Here is a 21,358-nt window from a genome sequence, read left to right on the forward strand (position 1 = left end):
TCTTTTCCATTATGGTTTAACTCCAGGAGATTGGATATAGTTCCCTGTGCTATACAGTAGGACCCTGTGGTTTATCCTTCCTATATAATAGTTTTCATCTGCTAATCCCAAACTCCCAATCCATCCCTCTCCCACCCCCTCTCCCTTGGCAACCACAAGTCTGTTCCCTATGTAGGACGGCATACTTTAATCATCACACGTAGGCTGACGTTTCTGTCTTTTCTGCCACACTCTGAACTTCTAGTGAGGTAGAAAATCTTCTAGGCAAAACTGATTTTGAAGTCTGTAACCAGTATCTAGCTCTATGCCTGGCACATGGTACCACATAGTACATATTGTTAGTATAAAGAAACTTGATATCTTGGAACTTGGCAATAAAACAGTTTCAACATTCCATCCTTCATTCATAAGTTTCCAGAGACAATACATATGAGAATAAGAAGCTTTTACAATGTACATTCCTCCCCAATTAAAATCCCTTAATTCATATTTACTCCAAGTTCATCTATTATAACCTACATATATATTTCAGCTGAAGGTGACAGATTACTCATTACTGAGATTTGCCATTTTCTTAACATACTAACTCATTTTAAAATAAAACATGTTTTATAATTTTACCACACTGAGAATGCCACAATTATTGTCATTATTTTATCTTAACTCTGAACTATGAATCAGTTGACAATAAAAATCTGTTATTTTGTGACTTCCCTCGTGGCGCAGTGGTTAAGAATCTGCCTGCCGACGCGGGTTCGAGCCCTGGTCTGGGAAGATCCCACATGCCGCAGAGCAACTAAGCCTGTGCACCACAACTACTGAGCCTACACTCTAGAGCCCGCGAGCCACACCGAAGACCCAATGCAGCCAAAAACAGAGTAATGAATTAATTTTTAAAAATCTGTTATTTTAGGCAAGACACTTGATATCAAGGTTTATTTTTTTATGAACTAGAGATAATCAGAGACTGTTTTAAAGTTCATATGAAACGATGCTCATATAAACTAACCACCTTGATAATTACAAATCAGTATGTATGTGAAGGAGAAACTTTGTCCATCATATTCGACCTAATTCAAACACAGTGAGAAAGAAAATTTATTATCAGGTATCCAGTTTTTCTGATGTTAGTAAATAGAAGATTGCTATGGAAGATAATGCAAAACTGGTCAATATGTATACGGAATCCAATTTCACAAAGATCAAACTGATGACGCAAGAAGCAGGAATTTTTCGGCAGTGATGCAAATTTCTGATTCCCTTCTACAGGCTGATTGCAGAGGAGGAAAGAGGATAACTTTGTAGAAATTATGCCATTTCTTTGACTTGGCACTATCTTTAAAAAGAGGTTGAATTCTTTTGTATCTAAAAAGAAGTAAAAGAATTCAGCCATAAGCCTCCTACCTACCTATAAGCAACGGTAAGAAACGAGCGCCCATGTTCAGAAGTTCATAGCAAATCTTCCAAATGCAATGAGGGAAAGTTTATACACGGGCATCCGCATAACATCCCTCCCCCTGCCCACCAGCACTGTGAAGCAGCCCTGGTTGACTCTACCCAGAAATATGCCTGGAAAATCAACATGAGTCCATTTCCCCCATTGCATGGATGGCTCTAAGGGGCCAGAGGGAATCCAATGGCTTTTTTTTTTTTTTCCCCTCAACAGTTGGGGATTAGACCATGTTGGGCACAGAAGTAAGGTCCAGAGCTGCTGTAGCCAATAAGCTGTCACATTAGAATCCAGTCTGATGGAAAAGTCAATGCACAGAAGTAGACAGACACACAGCAGTACAGCAAAGTGGAACCAGATCCCAGCTCAAACCACGCAGTAAATTCAGCCCATCTCTGGGCTTCTCGGGTACATGACTAAACAAATCACTTTTACTATTATTCGAGTTAGAGTTAAGATTTTTACGCATGCGACCAAAATCAAAATGGGCCGTGGTTCAGGCCCATTATCCTGGCGTGATTATTACTGGTGTTCCCTGTTCGTGCTTGAAAATATCTGGATTAACGTTACAAAGGACACGGCAAGTAAGACCTATGAAGTTCTGCTGTTGAGGCACGAGATATAGAAATGGTAATGATTTGACAGCATGGCATTTTAGCCTTAAGGTAGTGGTAAAAACAACCTATTTGGGTTTTATACAATGGGGTATGACATAACATTTTCAGTGAAGGCTCAATTATGGAAGACACACTGGCAATAATCTTACCTCTTACGCTGCAGGATAAATAAAGACAGAATCCCCTTAAAGCCTTTACTGCACACCGATCAGTAACGAATGTAATTGTACACACATTACACACACCATGACACAGAAACATGTTGGAGCAATGCTGTTAGTTTTTATTCTGCATTAAATGGTGCACTATTTTACATACCACAAGGCGGCCAAAACCAGAATATAGAACAGAGACAAATGAATAAAAGAAACGTTCACTTTAAAGATTCACTATTGATTTCATTTTTTCAATATTTAATTGGCTCTCCTGTTGAATTAAAACTATTATTCAGTGTAGAAAGTTTACATTAAATACCAGGAGCTCTGAAATATTTTAAGCAGCGAAACGTATTTACGTGAAATATTATGACACATGATTAAGCCCAAATTCATATTACTTAACCTCTAAAAAAACAAATATGCTTATTTAAGAAAAGCTATGTCCAATAAAGAACCTTATCCATTTGGACACTCAGGATCTGTCAGTGTATTGTATCTGCACTGGACGTATCATTTACACCATTCAGATGGAATTTACCAGCAATTTCAAATGTGGAAAGCAGTGACCTATTTCTTTGTGAACACACAATGTCTAGTACAGTAGTGACGTTTTGATGGGAAGATGTTTAAAATGCATCAAGGAGGGCTTCCCTGGTGGCGCAGTGGTTAAGAGTCCGCCTGCCGATGCAGGGGACGCGGGTTCGTTCCCCGGTCCGGGAAGATCCCAGATGCCGCCGAGCGGCTGGGCCCGTGGGCCATGGCCGCTGAGCCTGCGCATCTGGAGCCTGTGCCCCGCAATGGGAGAGGCCACAACAGTGAGGGGCCCGCGTACCACAAAAAAAAAAAAAAAAAAAGAAAAAATGCATCAAGGAAAATAATCATGAAACAGTAATCAGTACAAACTTACTCGTTAAATAAGGCCATTCGTATATGACTTAAGTGAATTTTTAAAGTATGTTTAAAATTCTCTCTTATGTTAAACTCTGAATTAGGCAAACTAAATGATTTCTAAGAAACAGTAAAATAGGAACCTGTTTCAGCCTTAATATATTCAACCATCATCAGTGTTGAAGAATGAGACTTTGCTGCTTCTAGTTATATTTATCATTAAAGATGAATGCATATAATTTATAGGTAATGAGCCTATGAGTTTCTTATGAGTAACATCCAAAGATAGGAAAAATAATAAATTTGGTCACTTCTATGCAAATCGTGTCCTCCCATCTTATGTTTTAAATGTTACTAATTAAACACTCTCAATGATGGAGAGCGTTTGGGTTTGCATCTCTTTCCGTAAGCAACATGTGAGGTTTACAAGTTACATCTGCAGCAGGATCTTTGGTTTCAGGGGTAATTCCACATCAAGATAGCAGGAATAAGAGAAGAGCAGCTACACTGGACGTGACTGCCCTTCACAGGCCACGTTCAAGCAGACCTATGCTCATGAATATTCTAACCATTCTGCCCTGCTAGAAAACATCACCTCCCTACCCCACCCTCCAAAACCAACAACTGTCCTCAATCGTAAAGTGATGTTAGAATGTGTATAAAACACAACTGTGAGACTTTTAAAAGAAGTGGAAGTCGCAAATGAATAATATCAATAAAACACATAATTTTGGTGGGGAAATAGATTACTTAAATTTTATTTCTCAAAGCAAGGGCATTTTTTTATAATGACCAGGAGATACCAAATCATGCCAAGCTATTTCATCTCAGCGTATGTTATTTTATCATCTAGTTGGGCTATTATAAGGGAGAAAATAAGTACAAACATGAAGATGTCGAATAATTGGCCTGAATATAACCGTTAGCAGAGTTCTTCAGCAACAGCTAGTTTTAAGACAATAGTTTTAAAATCAAACCGAAGATCCAGAGACGAGCGGTCTAAAAAGAGGAGCTGAGACACAGGATGGAACAGAGTCACGGAGACACATATTTTGAATTTTGAACACGATTTCAAAGCAGGAACTGAACTGAACTTTACAGAGTCCACTGGAAGTTTCGTTTGTGAGGAGGGATGACTCTCGGACACTCCTTATCACTGGTTCCTTCAACGTTATTCAAAAATACCTACTCCCCTAGCTTCTGATCTCAGGGAAGATTCTGAGGATACGTCTGTCAGACTGGACGGTGTCAGATGCCACAAGAAGATTAAGAATCCTTCTGCGTGGTATTTGCACTGTTTACGTGACTGTAATCTCCAGCCAGCAAATGGACCAGCTGCATTCGTGACCTCCCAGCAAGGGAACAGACCTGTCTCAACAGAGCATTTCCTTGAAAATTCTTGCCCATGAAATCTGATTTTGATGCTGAAAACTCTCCACCCACGTTTCCTATAAATCCATCCATCCCTCTTCTGAAAGAAATCAAACAATTGTCCAAAGAAATGGAACAAAGTTACGGAAACACATGCCCAGGGAGTGAGGGGAAGCAGGAGAAAACTGGCGGGAGAAAAAGTACAAATTGTACTTAATTTAATTACAGCAACTGTAGTAATACTAATTACCTTGACATGTGGCTATCTATCACTCTTATTTTCCAGTAGAGATCAGGCTTTTTAAAGAAAGATATTCATAACAGAAGCCTGAAGAACAACTATACTAATCACTTAAAACACATGATTTAAATTTACAGAGATCTATTCCTGCAGAGCCACACAAACCGTCAAAATATTTATTTTATAGCAGCCATCATACTTTCAAATTTGATTGCAATGTTGTAATCCTGTTAAAAGTCATCCGGAACAAAAGATTCACGATGGGGAAGCGACATACCAAGAAAAAGCCCCTGATATAAAAAAATGTATTAAGACTTTTACTCAGGAATGAACAAGAACCTTTTATTCAGTAAGTTCTGCCAAAGAAAGTTAAGTATCAATGAAGGATGCAAAAGAACTCTAAGAAACACCAGAATATCAATTACACTTTGAGAAACATGCTGCTAGTCTCTCTACACCATAACAGCCAAAGCAATATGCCAGGGGACGCTACCCTGAACACATCAGAGAATACACAACTGAGAACAGAGATGTTTCAGTAAGCATGCTGCAGTCTGCAGATTATTAGGAATATGAAAACAGCCCTGAAGCACCGGCACAACTGGCCAGACGTTCAGAAGCACAAGGATGTGAGGACTCCCACTATGAAAGGAAAACAGTCAAGTCTACACTTGCTAACGTCGAAGAATCAGGTAAGAATGTGATCCCACCTAAAGAAATTCTCTGCTTTAGCAGGGTTCATTGTGTAAACCTTAATCACGTGAGATGATGTCAAGCGTGTATAAGAAACGTTTAAAATGGAGAGTAAATAAAATACATGTTCCGCTTACCTTTCAAATGTTCTCTCTCCTCTTTTCTATGCCAGTCCAGATGCTTGGGGATAGTTCCTCCCTGCCAGTAGATGAAGATAGTAAAATTGAGTCTTTGGATGACCTCAAATCCTGATCTAGGGGTTCAGAATCTGCAGCTTCAGATTTTGGAAGTCAAAATAGTTTGAATGACTGAGAAGACGCACAAAGTTTGTAATAAGTGTTATCTGAGTCAGTCAAATGAACTCGTATTCATGGTCATTCGTAACAATCCGGAAGGGAGAGGTCTTGGCTGGCATAGAAAAAAATTAAAGAAAGAGCATTATTTTGTAGGATATATTCCCTTGACGCTCCATTCTTCCCAGATCCTGCGCGTTTACTCAACTAGTATTTATCAAGCAGCTACTCAAAATTGCAGGTTACGGACCCGATGTTTCCGTACACATTATCTCTTTAATATTTTTAACAACCCTGTGAAGTAGTAATAACTATCCCCTAGTATCTCGTCCCAGAAACTGTATTTTTAAAAGTTCCAAAGGGTGAGCTGACTCTTGCTTGCCAAGGTTCTGTGGTCCACACGATGCTTAGTTCATGGCTTCTCAGATTTAGGCAGAATTAAGTTTCTCCTTCCGACTGATAAAGGGACCTGAATCTACCCCTTCTCCTCTTCACAAGTAAAATCTAGGTTTCAATATTCTTCGTTGTCTGGTTGTGCCTCGACTTCAGCATAACATATTCCGGGAAACTAGGGCATTATACAACCACTTAAACAAGAGTAATACCAAATTTGTTCGAGAATGACTGACTAAAATAAAACCACTCTCTGTATACAAGTCACTGTAGTCTTTCTGCCCAAATGAATACACTAATATTTATACACCTCTTTCTAGTTCTTATAAATCAGGTTCAGATTACAAAATGTCTTCTTATACACAGGTTTCTTCCGGCTACCTCAACAGCCTGAAAGACCAAATGTATTACGCAAACTTTATTATTGTAAAAATAGAGTTGGTCGTCACAGTAAGTTGGCCATATAATTTCTTGTCCAAACCAACACATTTTTAACCCTGAAAGAGGGCAGTATTATTAACTGTGTCAGGACCACAGATATAAACCAGGACGGTCCCCAGACAACCTGGGCACACGGTTACCCTAATGACAAATGACAGCATTAACCTTCAATCCAGGTCTTTTGTGTCTAAATCAGGAAATCTTTCACCCTGAACATCTGTGTGATGAATTCTTAAGTGTATGTTTTCCTCTTAGCATCTTTAGTCAACTCAGCACACCGAGTAGAACCTTCTGTTTTCATAAACTTGGTAATATCTATTGCTTTCAGAGTACGTTATTTCAAGGTAAGTTAAAACAACAAAACAGCCAAAGTCACAATCCTAATAACTTTCTCTGTTTAACCACTTTCTAACGAGTTATTTGTGAGGCCTTTCTAATACTACCAAGGAATCGGGAGACATTTTTACCAATTATTGCTGATTTGCTGGATTCTGGCTCCATTCCAGTGCTTGGACCAATAAGTTTGACATTAATTCTACCTCTAACTATAAACAGCTTCCAGAGTTTGGTACTCCTTAACAAATGATAAATTCCTTATTAATTGGGAGAAGATAAAAGATCATTTAAAAGGTACTTTAGTCCATCGACCGATGAATGGATAAAGAAGATGTGGCACATATATACAATGGAATATTACTCAGCCATAAAAAGAAATGACGTTGAGTTATTTGTAGTGAGGTGGATGGAGCTAGAATCTGTCATACAGAGCGAAGTAAGTCAGAAAGAGAAAAACAAATACCGTACGCTAACACGTATATATGGAATCTAAAAAAGAAAAAAAAAGATGGTCAGGAAGAACCTAGGGGCAAGATGGGAATAAAGATGCAGACTTACTAGAGAACGGACTTGAGGACACGGGGAGGGGGAAGGGTAAGCTGGGATGAAGTGAGAGAGTGGCATGGACATATATACACTACCAAATGTAAAATAGGTAGCTAGTGGGAAGCAGCCGCATAGCACAGGGAGGTCAGCTAGGTGCTTGGTGACCACCTAGAGGGGTGGGATAGGGAGGGTGGGAGGGAGACGCAAGAGGGAGGAGATATGGGGATATATGTATACGTATAGCTGATTCACTTTGTTATACAGCAGAAACTAACACCATTGTAAATCAATTATACTCCAATAAAGATGTTAAAAAAAAAAAAAAAGAGATAGTGCTTGAACTGGTTTTAAAAGTTTAGCTCTTAATTCTCTTAATTTTTCACTCAGGGAAATGGACAGTGTAGTTTACTATGGACCCCAAAATAAAATAAAATTTAAGTCAAAAAATAAAAATAAATAAATGACAAATGACAGCACTAACCTTCAATCCAGGTCTTTTGTGTCTAAATAAGGAAATCTTTCACCCTGAACATCTGTGTGATGAATTCTTAAGTGTATGTTTTCCTTCAATTAGGGTTAAAAACTATAGAAAAATGAAGCTATACTAAAAGTAAAAACTGCTTACCTTTCACAGTGAGTGCTGTCTCACGCATATAATCATTTACTTACTTGATTATTCAATTTTTAAAGTATCTGTGTGTAATTTCATTAACAAACTCCAAAAGATCATGGATTTTGCTTAGGCTTTTGTTTTGCTTTGTTTTCATTGTTTGTTTTTTTCCTAAGGTATCCCCCCACCAAAATAACATAACACCTCACCCAAAACAGACACTTAATAAACATGTGTTGACAGGAAAGGCCCATGTTGCAGCTGCAAACACATTGACAAAGGAAGTTCAGCAGATAAAAAGGATGGCATGTGGGTAGACTCCTGGCATACTGCTGCTCCCTGAAGATCTCTGGCCTTTAGAAGAATCAACCAAAATCCCTCACATTACATGCAAAGACGCCAGCTATCTACTGCCACGCCATCAAAGCTGTTTCTATGGAATTGAGTTATACTAAATTCACATTTGGAATTACTTCACTGTATCTCTGAGATCTCTAAAAGAAACCTTCAAGCAACTGTAAGATTTCATCCATAGAGCACCATATTCAGGGAAGAAACTCTTTTTCCCTTTCTGAGATCAAAAGTCAAGTACCTATTTTAAAAACTAAAATCCCCATTCTCTCTTGGTCAGACTTTAGAAACACGTATATACGAAACACGGACAAAGTTGAGATTTTCACTTCACAATTCCCTTTCTTACACGATTCCAAGATCAAAACGTGTTTTAGTTAGCTTTATGCTTTTATTTTCCTGTGCCAGATGAGAGGTATAAAAGGTAATGTTAAGAACTGATTGTGAGCATTATGGGATGGTGGGATAATACAATAGCACCATTATGGCGAAGAGCATGATATAGGCTGGTCTATACAGAATATAATAACGTAGGAAGTTGTTGAGACAGAAAACAAGCCTTGATATAATTTGCTAAATAATGCCTATAATCCTCTCTTCCTTTATAATTGCTCCAATTATAAAACTAGGATTCCTCAAGAATGTTGAACTGATGAACCAAGTATAACAAGAGCTATTTTTTGATCCTTTTAAACCGTGGCTTGAGAAAGTCTTGAGAACCTGATGAAAGATATGAATGTTCAAGCCAGAAAATTATATATCTAAATACAGACTCTCATAATTTTCACAAAATAGCATATCATTTCAGAATATCCATCCAGTCCCTAGAAACTATCCATGCACCTTTTATCTATGAAATCAAGGCTAAGAAGGCTGTGCTCAAAAATAACTTGTCCATTATAAAGCAAAACGAACACAGAGCCATTTTGGTAAAACAGCATCAGTGCAAAAAAGTAAACAATTTAGCAATCAGGGATTAAAAAAGAAAATTATTCTGAAAGACTAACTTGAGTTTTGGAGTAAATAAAATATATACGTATGTATAGACATACATACACACACATATATACACATATACACACATACACATATAGTAGGTGTAGCATGTTTTTTACATAAAAATAATGACAATATTTCAGACTTCCAGTGCAACTGTATAAAAGTGTTTAAAATATTTCCTGGAAAAATGTATCTAAAATGTGTAATTTAGAACAATCTAAGAATTCTTTACATTCACTTTTCAGTGATACTCTTCAAATATTCTCTTTTCTGGAGAACTTTTAAAGATTTGTTATCAAGAAATGTATACAAAAAACAGAAATAGACTCACAGACATAGAAAACACATTATGGTTACCAGAGGGGATAGTGAAGGAGTGGGGGAGATAAGTAGGAGTTTGGGAGGAACACACACACACTACTATGTATAAAATAGATAAACAAGGTTCCACTATATAGCACAGGGAGCTATACTCAATATCTTATAATAATTTCTAATGGAAAAGAATTGGGAAAAGAACACATATATGTAAAAGAAATGTATACATAAAAGAATATAAGATAGTTTTTTAACAAGAAGGATTGTTTACTCTAATAGTTTATAAGTGCAAAGGACAGAGCAATTACCAACGTTTGAGCACTAATTGTGGACAAGTAACTGTCAGGCACTCACGTGAACTGTCCTACAGCAATACTGTTAGGGAGTTAGTAGAAGGAAAGAAATCATAAAGATCAGAGCAGAAATAAATGACATAGATACAAAGAAAACAATAGCAAAGATCAATGAAACCCAAAGCTCGTTCTCTGAGAAGATAAACAAAATTGATAAATGTTTAGCCACACCCATCAAGAAAAAAAGGAGAGGACTCAGATCAATCAAATTAGAAATGAAAAAGAAAAAAAAAAGAAAAAAAAAAAAGAAAAAGGAGAAGTTACAGCTGACACCACAGAAATACAAAGGATCATAAGAGACTACTACAAGCAACTATACACCAAAATGGACAACCTGGAAGAAATGGACAAATCCTTAGAAAGATACAACCTTCCTAGACTGAACCAGGAAGAAATACTGTTAGGGAGACTCTGGTATCACTGCTCCACCAAGGAGAACACGTCTAACTTCTAACAAGACATCATAAGCACAGAGAATTAAAAAAATGGTATTTATCAATGTGCCCCCCCTGCCCCCAGGGAAGATGCTCCCACCTGCAGGCATGGATTGATAACAAAACTGCCTTCTTCTGGGGCAGCTGTAACTGTACCCTTAGGGTGGGTAGTAACAGGAGTTCACGGACTCTGAAATGGGCTGTGGTTCTCCTGAGCCATGCAGGGGGTCAGATAGCATGAAGCAGATCTAATTCAATCCTAGTTCTTTGGTGACCGATTCATTTTCAGAAGATGCTTAAGACAGCATTAGAAATTTTCATCTACTTTTGGTTTTAACAACCCAAAAGCCCGTTCAGTCAGGCTGAAAAGCAGTTATCACAAAGATTGCATATGCTGTTATTTTTTGCTTCTTAAAGAAGTGTTATAATGCAATTAAAATCTTTCACCAGACTTTCTATTTCATAAGGGAGATTAGAGAAAGTTTAAAAACACAACAGTACTGTATATATTTAAGTCCTCTGTAGGTAGTTGAATATTTTACTCGATAGTATTAACTAAAACGGTTTTTTCTTGACAAATGTACAGTAGGTAGGTTCTTTCTTTAGTGAGCATGGTACAGAAAATGTATGGGAAAACAGTGCACAGTGAGTACAAATTCAATCAGCATTGGACTCAGGCTCATGCAAGGCTCCGGAATCATCATCATTCTCTACTTGTCGCTGTCGAGTGTAAGTGAGGGGGAGAAGAGACTTCAGTAACCGTGATCTCCTTCGTATCTTTCATATTCTCCTACTCCATAAGAAGTATAGCACGCAGTAGGGTATAAACAGTCCAATATAATAAAAGTCCTAAAAAGCAGTTCAATTATAATTTTAAAAATGTCTTCACCCCCAAATTTCATGTTTTAGTCAAGAATAAAATATCTTAGCATGCATATGAAGCTGACATGTTTAGTAAATCATGGACAGAACATATTCTAAGTAGAATTAGACTTCAGAGCTATGCCTAAATGTTGCGGTCAACAAATATTCATTGACCGTCCACTGAGTCCAGGGCGTAAGACAGGAGCCGGGCTGCTGCAGCCTGGTGGGCCCGGGCTCACTGCTCCACACTCGGGTGTCATTACTTGAAGCACAAAGCGCTAAGCAACAATGCTAGGTGACCGTTCTACCTCTTAAACTAAGTGACTTTGAAAGGCATATCCTGAGTCTCCGTAGTCACTTAAGGTCTCCGTTTGCTTCAGGAGACAGTGGTGGCCGGTGAAGCTCCAGGTGGAAGTTGGCAGAAGCGCTACGTGGACATCACGGCCAAGGCCAAGTGTACGTGCCAATCAGTGCAAGCGAACCTAGCCACCAAGGGTCCCACAGCCGGCTCTGACCTCAAGCAAAGCAGTAAATCACCTAGAGAAGGCTTAGAGAATTGACAAACGCTCACTATAACCTCAGGGCGTTCCTGTTTTAAGTGATGTGTCTCTCTTGCTGTTCACAAGCATGTGATTATAGCTAGTTTTAATATTTTAAACAGAGTTCTTAAAATTAAAACCATAAACCCCCAATATGAAAGAACTGATGCAGTGCTAAGAATCTATGGAAGTGTCAAAGAAAAATGTGAAAGTTAAATTCAAGCCCCAAAGACCAAATCATGGGATTCGCTGACAAAGTAATGTCATGTGAAGAAACTGCATGAATAAGTATTTTGTGGCAATAAAGGCAGGATATTAAATACTATGAATGTCATGCAACTATCAGCCATACCTGTCATTAAAAAGAAAAAGGAGCATTTTGAAAGTTCAGACGGAATATTTTTAGCTAACGTAAAACTAATTCTTGAGCTGGGAACTTCATTCTTTCACAGGTCATTTTAAAGTCAAATAAAATTTTATTACTACAAAAACAAATTTTTCTCAAAATGATTCCTGTGGAAACACTGCTATTTAAGGATTATCTGTCACCAGCTTTGAAAAGGTAAGTGCATCTGTTAAAGAATTCATTTAATAATGTTTTACAATGAACAAAAATTACCCAAGGAAAAAATGGATATATAAAAATAACTCTCCAAAGTCAGAAGCCTACTATTTTTTCATACATTTTCAGAGGCTGATTTTATAATAGTTTGCTACCGTCCACCAATGGGACGACATGACAGTTACCGACTGCTCTTCCTACTGCTTCATTTGATCGTGCTACCCGGCGCCTCTTCCTACTTCCTTTCCTACCTTAGACATCTTAGATGCTGCAGAACTGCATCCTCTTCTACCTAGAGTTCCTTCTTCTGCAAGAATTTGTCCTCAGTATTCTATGTTCCCAAATCCTTGGCGACCTTACTTCTTGGACTGAAGTCCGTATCTTCCACAAGCATGTGCTCTTTGAATCTAGAGCAGTAGCTCAGAACTCTCTCCCAAGTCACAATCCCATTCCCAAGTGTCTGACTAGTCCTGTAAATCAATGTATCCTACTCCAAACTTACGTATAAGGTCTAGATCCTCTTCTACTTTTTTTTTCTCATTTCTATAAACGGAATCACCATTTCACCAGCCAGTTAGCCTCCAGATCTCCTTATTTTTTACTTTAACTCTTGTTTATGACACTACGTGGCCAATTTAATATGACTGAGATGATTTTAAAATAAAACGTGGCCTAGGACACGCTTAGTGCTCCATACATACTGGTTACCGTTGCGTCTGCAACTGTCTTCAGTATGGATTACTCAGTCTGATCAGACAGCAACCTTGCTCTTCCTGTTCTGTGACCAGAGTTTTGCCACCTGCGAGTAACAGCATATTCGTGTACTACTTGGACACACCTATAAGTGAAACAAATCTTCTGTATTAAAATCAATACTGAAAATCCCATACCTCCTTAGGGAACAAACTTAGGAAGTAAACACACTTCGCCAAATATGCCTATTCATGTCTGGTTTTATCAGAGTGAATTTTTAAGTGAACACAAGGAACAGGGAAGCTGTTTCTGATTTTTTTTAAAACGCTGGTACGGTTTTTTCACACACGTATACACAAAAGTTTAATATTAGTAGTCAATTTTGAGTGTTTCACGTCTTATTTAAGGAACTATAGCTTATAAGGTCAAAGGGATATTCTTTTATATTTCACCCCTGAATGTTTCTTAAAAAAGGTTTTTGTGTACGGTACGAACCATGTTTAATTTCATTTATTTTCCCATATGGATGGCCAATATTCTAAACATTTCTGTCTTCTCTGTCTCGCAAATCAAATTGCTGTATGTACATAAACCAATTTCTGTTTTTTTGTTCTTTTTCATGTACTATGTGCCTATTCTTATACAAAAAACACCACATGGTGATTATGTCTTTATAATACGCTTCAATGCCTTGGTTACTTACTCATGGCCCCTTACATTTCTACGTCAGTTTTCAGATTAGCTAATCAAGTTCCATGAAATTCTACAAGAATTTCATTGAAATTATGCTGAATTTATAAAATTATGAGAGGATACTTTACATAACTGTAATGTTAAATTCGCCCACCAGTAAGCATGGTATTTCTCTCTTCATTTATGTACAGTTTATGTATTCCTTTTTTTTAAAGACGATTTGAACAACTCCAAAGACAGCTACTGAAAATGGAAGGAACAAGTATAAAACTGCTGAGGAGTGTGCTCCTGTCAGCTAGGAAATGCCAACGTCAGATTTGTGACAACATCCCAAAGCCAAGTCCAAGGGTGGGGAATAAAAACAGATGCACAGCGGAGAAAGTAACCACTGCATATAGCCCTCAAAACTGTCAGCTGTCAAAGTGTTCTAAAGCTTGGCTGGCTCCCATCACCAGAAGAGACGCTGTCTCACTTAATCCACCCGCACAGCATTAACAGTTCTCCAGCTACTATTTCAATACAATTTCAATTATCTTCACAAAGGTCTCACACACCTTCTTTCACACGAACTGAAAGGCAGCAGTTGTGTAGTTGTCATGAATAGGAGTTTTTCACGCTATTTACAATGGGTTCGTCATCACGCTGCGTTCAGGTTTTTCCTCGGTACTTACCTGAAATCATCTTATGTAACATGCATTTGCTTCACTGCCCTTCTCTCCCTACCAGAAGGTGAGTCCCTCGAAAGCTGGCATCCTGTCTGGACTGTTTATTGCTACATTCCCAGCAACTAGAGTAATACATTGTCCACAGGAAGTGCACAATATGTATCTGTTGAATTAATAAATTCATATTCATCTAACAATATGCCTTAAATGTAACTACACAATAGTCAGACTGTTTGTCTTAACAGTTTTATAGTTTTGTGATCCTGTTATCCATTAAGAGGATACCAAAAGGACTGGAGTCACAGCCAAACCAGGAGAGTCTACAAACAAAAATGATTGACTTACTTCCCCAGCTCAGGCCTCCTATTTCTTCTTCCCTTCACTTTTTTCTACCCATTTATTACACTTTAAAGAGTCTTCTTTATTCTCTCTCTCATTTTACCTTAATAGGATTTTCTTTTTCTTCTCCCCATTTATCTCATCCAAAGGAATTTCTTTAGGACAAAAGTTTACAGTGTTTCAGACAAATTTCATAGTGTTATAAAGCCACAAGGCTGAAGTGAACTTAAAGAAATGTTTTTGTCTTAAATATGGAGTGAAAAGATGAGCACAGCACATAATTATCTCCTGCTTCTAAGAACTTTCCTCTCCAGTACGCTGTCTCTGTGAAACTCACTCTTCCCCATAATCTTCTTGAAGAAGATGTTATCCCTGCCGTATTTAAATGGCTTTTATTCTCTTCACCTATAAATAGATATTACAAAGTTGTTTCCACAAGGCTTATTACAAACTTATTGTTTTAAAAGAGAAATATGGAATGAGTGCTTCAAAAGAATGCTCAGTCCCGATGCCCCTGATAGGTAAACACCATGAAGATTAAGAAATCCTTAATACAGAACCACTTCTTATGGGGAACTAAATGACTTCCTCACCCGTCCATGTTCACACAGTATTCCAAAGTCTAGCCCAATTTTAATGCCATTGATTTGTATATTCTATCTTGCTATAGTTATATGACAACAAAAGCTATGCTTTATAAAATGGTTGCAAAGTTTCTTTGAAGAAACTGGACAAAGGAAACAGTAAAGGGGAAAAGATCATAGAAAACACTGAATGCTGAGTGATTCAAAATACTAAAAGTCAACGTGGAGGAAAATCCTGTAGGTCAACAGAATAACGCTTCACAGGCAGAAGCTTTTTTGTGTCGAGACTACGGTGCAAAGAGAACCAACGTGGGGCGGAAAAGGCCATAATGCTCAGTATTCCTTCCAATAAACCGCTGTCTGTAGGAGCAACTGCAAATTCTCTTAGGGAGATGCCAACGCGAGAGTTTTAATCAGCTGAGGATGGGAAGTGTGTAAGAAATTCCTTGCAAACAGGAGCACGAAGCAAAGAGACAAACGGAAGGAACTGGAACAAATCTAGGCAATTTATAGACGAAAAGGCCTAAAAAGGATTAGATTTAAAACTATTTTCCTGGTAAAGACTGTAAATTATGGAAACAAACAAGCAATCACAAGCACCCAGTAAGGCTACACAAGAAGTTACTGTGTCATTCTGAGTTTTTGTTTTACGCTTTTGGTTGAAGGTAAGAAATGGTGCAGGTATAATAATTTTTAAAAAGTGAATGAAGAAATTGACCCTTTTAATGGGCCACGCATAAGAGAACTCATCTGTTACAACTGTCTTCTATTTTAAAACTTTCAATCATTTTTGCTCAATACCTGTATATTTAGGTGTTTGTTTATGGATTAATATAAAGCGCGTTTAAATATTTAATTCAAGTGAAAATGAGTTAAGACACACTCCAGGAAAATTTATTAAAGAGAATATACTGCTTAAGTACTTTAGCCACAAGCTTAAATAAAAGTTACTTTTTAAAAAGTTATAGGCTAGGCGATAACACTTCAGTATTATTGTAAATGAACGTGGGAATCCTGATCGTGTGTGTCCACAGAAAGATAAAGGTGTCACCAAAGATGTATCAATTGCAGGCTTTTAACTTACGCACCTGTGCCTGTCCTATAACGCTGGGGTCTAGTTCTCAAATAGTTTTTCTGAGAAATCTACACTGTTTTGGTTCTCAATAATCAAATGGCATATTTTAAAGGAATAAAACTAATTAAAGAATAGATAACAAAAAAAACTAGCAAGATTATAAAAATAAACCTCTTTAAAAAACCACACATAAGATCACTAAACCTCTATTTACCACTTAGATTAAAAATAATAGTTTTGCCCACTCTGGTTACACCTGGGGACCCCTTTAACTCAATAGTCACAGCTGCTGTCCTTAACCATGTTTGTCATAAATATGATAATATACTGAAATTTATCTGTACATATACAATACGTATACACACACGCACCCACATCACTAAACCCAAATGTCAACAACGTGCCACAGGTGTGGATTTCTGGGAAAGCAGAGCAATGAGGTCGTGGCCTGAAAAATTGCAAACAAGGCTAGGTCTTCAAATCCCAAAACCTGAGTAAGGGCTTGTTTTTTCTAGCACACACATTAGCAGACATTTCTGGTGGTACCGCTTTGATGCGCTCCAACTGGAATAACGCTGTTGACTCAGAGCTTCAAAGGGCCAGCGGCAGAGTCGGACAGCCCTGGACCCATCACGCACAATGACCTCATCCCCTCTGAGCGCCCAGGGCACATCAGTCAGACTCACTCATTCTGAAGTTTAAGCTTGGAGGCCTTCACTGTTCTTTACTTGGAGGATATGCTGAAGTTTTATCTCCTTAACTAGACTGGTGATTACTTCAGGCCACAAAATATACTCTAGTGTGTTTTCCTTTTCGACATTCCATGTTAATGCGACGGAATATCGAATTTCAGATGATTCCATCTTTGACAAGGATTGTTCTGCACACAGTAAGCAATTAAGCATATGCATTTTAGGATGGCTGTGAATGACAACATTCATTTGGACTGTTAGCCTTTTGTTAAAAAAAAAAAACCTCTTACACTGAAAGAAAGTATATATAATGCTAAATGCACCATGATATTGACAAAATACACAAAACATGTGCTATGTATTATAACTGCCTCCTGCCAAGACTAGGCTTATCCAACTACTTTTCACCCATCGATATCAGCAGCTCACTAGGCATGGACTGAGGAAAAATAGTTTGACCACAGCTCTCACCTCTTCACCCCCAACTCCCAGAATGAGCATGACAGTGAGCTTCCTTCCTGGAAGGAAGGGTTCCAGTTCGGAACCCTTGCTCTAGACCACTGTCTCTGAAAGCGTGGTAACTGTACCACTAGCAGTTCTCAGTATGATTTTCGTTAGTACATTAAAAAGGCATGTTCTTTATTTAACAGTTGGTAATTCACTTTAATAGATATTAACTATACATAAATTATATTTTGTTCCCATGGATATTTCCTACTGCTTCTTTTAAAGATCTATTCAATTAAGAGAAAAGGTGCTCATGGGACTTCCCTGGCCGTCCAGTGGTTAAGATTTTGCCTTCCAATGCAGGGAGTGAGGGTCCGATCCCTGGTCAGGGAGCTAAGATCCCACATGCCTCAGGGCCCAAAAAACCAAAACATAAAACAGAAGCAATATTGTAGCAAATTCAATAAAGACTTTAAAAACGGTCCACATCAAAAAATCTTTAAAAAAAAAAAAAAAGAGAAAAGTTGCTCAATGTAAGAAAAAATATTTAGGGAATATTTGAGTGAACAATTTAGTGAGTAACAGGTGAGTAAAACCTTGGTAAAAACTATGAACGGGTGTAATGCAGTGTCAAGTCTGGAATAAAGGCTGTAAGGCCATGAGGATGGAACCAAAGCTGATGCGTTCATTGTTTTATACGAAGGGCCTAGCACATTCTTTGGACTTATTATGCTCTTAATAAACATTTGTGGAAAGCATATAATGCATAGGTAGGTCTTGCCGCTTGATAAAAAAAAAGAAAAATGTCAGGTTTGAGCAAAGACGGCAAAATTAAATATGCAAAGTAATTCAATGAATACTAAAGTCCGAGTGCTGCAAAGATCTTTTCTTACTTTTACTAAATTGTTTGAAACTATCACAAGTCATTCCTGGTCAGAAATATGAAAGCCCACGCTCGTCCATGGATTACAACGATATAACAGATTAGGAGTTTACTGGCATATATGCATATATTGTCACTTGCAGAAGTAGTGATCAGGAGATTTTCAAGGCTGAAGAGGGTGTGGCACGACCAAAGTCCAGACACGAAGTATCTTCTGCATTAAAATCGAAATCAACAGCCTAATGGCCCTTTGGGCATTAGCTCTAATATGAGACATTAAATTACAAGATGTTCAAAAAATGTTGTAAGAATTGTGTAACTGCCCAGTTGTATAATCGTAAACATGTACAGCTATGTATTATAGAGTTAATAAACTGTCATAAATGTGGAAAGAAAATTTAATACATACTGTAAAGATGACCATTTTCAAAGAATCAAAAAAGTAAAATTATAGATCATAGACCATATATCAGTTTTTTAAAAATATTTAAAACATTTATTAAACATCCAGTTTGAAGACTGAAACATAAGAACAACTTTAGTTTAAGGTGGTTTCTCAGACAGACGCTGTAGAACAATGAAGACTCAAATACAACAAAAACTATGACTAGCGAAACAGATCTCACACAATCTGGGGCGAATTTACGCGTACAATATAGTGAAGGCAGCGACATAAAATATAAATCAGTAGTTTACCTATGATTCGGCTCAAGAAATTGAAAAAGCTGACCCACCTGAATAAAAAAAGAAGGAAGATACTGCATCTTCCCTCCAGCTGCCTCTTGGTCAAAAACATTGGATACATGCCAGAAAAAATAAACATTTCTCTATTTGATAACTTATTTTTGAAATGGCCAGCATCATTTTAGGTGTATGTATGTGCATGACCATGTAGATATTGCAATTATCAGAAAACAAAGCAAAACTAATTGATGATTGTGAGCAGAATTAAGACCGATGTCAGGGGTTAAAACTGCCAACCAGAAGTTCATTTGTATCTTTTGTTTTAGATCTCACATGTTAGTGATGTCACATGGTGTTTGCCTTTCTCTGTCTGACTCACTCCACTTAGTATGAGAATCTCTAGGTCCATCCATGTTGCTGCAGATGGCATTATTCCATTTCTTTTTACGGCCGAGTAATATTCCATTGTATATATGTGTCACATCTTCTTTATCCACTCCTCTGTTGGTGGACACTCAGGTTGCTTCCACGTCCTGGCTATTGTAAACAGTGCTGCTGTGGTCACCGGGGTGCACGTGTCTTTTCAGAATGCTATGCTGTTCCGAGCAGAGTGCATCCAGGAACACGGCTGGTCAGTGCACGCCGTGAAACTTACAAATGTCAGTAACGTCCTCCTTCTGATCAGAATAACAGAATTGAAGGCAATAATGCTTAAGGGTAGCCCAGCTCACTGGGAACTGGGCTGGATCTAACGCTTATTAACCTTCCTTCTATCTACAGAGTTGAAGAGGGAATGTGACCATCATTCAGGTGGACGCTGAGCCCTTAAAAATCCACACAGCCTGACCTCCAGCAAACCCCAGGTCTACCAGATGTCCCTTCACTCAGTCAAGCTAAGTGGTAAAATAAATCTATGGAGACTATGATAAAATCACTGCAGCCCAGGAAAAAGGTAATATTAGCCCAACAGATTAGAGGAAAAGGCATCTCAAAAGCGACTGAGCACAGAAACGTGACGAAAGAATTTTAAAACTCTTTTACATGTTTGTAAAATGAAAACTGGGATCCTGAGGAAACATCACCCCTGAGCTGTGGGAGAAGTTAGTAGACAGAGAACACAAAGGATGGAGAACCAACCTAAGAATGATAGAGGCTCCTGAGGAAGAACACATAGAGTGGGAACAGAAACAGAATCGAACACGAATGCCTGGCTGTGCAGCGAAAAAGAAAACAAAGCAATGACCTGAGTAAGCAGATAACAAGTCTCCCTGTGCGTGCCCTTTACAAACTTACTGAAAGACGATCTATTCCTAATCACTTCCCCACAATATTTTCAATTATAAAAATATAGGGAAAAATCCTACACTTCAGATGACTTACTCTGTCTACTCTTGCCAACACACCTTTGAAATAACTACTGTAGAGTCTCCCGTTTAATAGCTGAGCAAACTGAATCACAGAGAATTACACATGACCCCGGCAGGGTTTACAGATGGCACTAAGAGGAGAAAACCTGAGGCGGCCTCCAAGACAGGAGTCACGGTTCACACTGCCGAGGGTCGTGGCTGCCATGATTTCTCCTGACTTCACCGCATAACTCTTTTAAATATGAGACCGTAACTGAGATTATGATCCCTTCTTCATAATGTAGAATTTCCAGTGAGAACTTTGGAATATGCTAAAAATATATGTTATTTATCATACTATGCTAGGATAAGAGTAGCTTTATTAAAATTATAAAACTTTTTCTCATCATTAACAGCATATCTTCATTTGCTGAAACACCGTCAATGCAAAAAATGCCAGTATAATACCTAAGCACAATACCCTGTCCTCTTGTAAGAGTACAAGTTAAGACATATATCTTCAATTCACAGATCAAATATAGCTCTATTATGCTTTTCAACAGTCAAAAACAATACCTCATCTAAAAAAGAGTGGCCCACTTATTTAAATGTCTCAAGTTAATCATTTCAATATCACCTAACAATGAAATAGTGTCTACATACTCTTCTAGGTATGAAAGAAATAGTTTCATTTTTTAATATTGCTCTCTTTTAATCTAAAAATTACTTATGACAGGGACTTCCCTGGTGGCACAGTGGTTAAGACTCCACACTCCCAATCCAGGGGGCCTGGGTGTGAT

General features: G+C 38.0%; 1 protein-coding gene across 5 annotated transcripts in view; it reads right to left on the reverse strand.

The window, feature by feature from the left end:
* PDGFC (platelet derived growth factor C) overlaps window positions 1–21,358 on the reverse strand; it is a 225,052-nt gene that overhangs the window by 104,379 nt on the left and 99,315 nt on the right. The window contains exon 2 of one of the 5 annotated variants that reach the window (XM_027116807.1): window positions 5,556–5,616. The exons of the other annotated variants lie outside the window; for them this stretch is intronic. The gene's annotated coding sequence lies outside the window, so the exon portion shown is untranslated. The remainder of the gene's footprint in view (window positions 1–5,555; window positions 5,617–21,358) is intronic. 5 annotated transcript variants of the gene reach the window in all.

This window comes from Aethalodelphis obliquidens, unplaced genomic scaffold (genome assembly GCF_003676395.1).
Source record: "Aethalodelphis obliquidens isolate GAN/ISIS:26980383/991018 unplaced genomic scaffold, ASM367639v1 scaffold17, whole genome shotgun sequence".
Classification (NCBI taxonomy): Eukaryota; Metazoa; Chordata; class Mammalia; order Artiodactyla; family Delphinidae; genus Aethalodelphis; species Aethalodelphis obliquidens.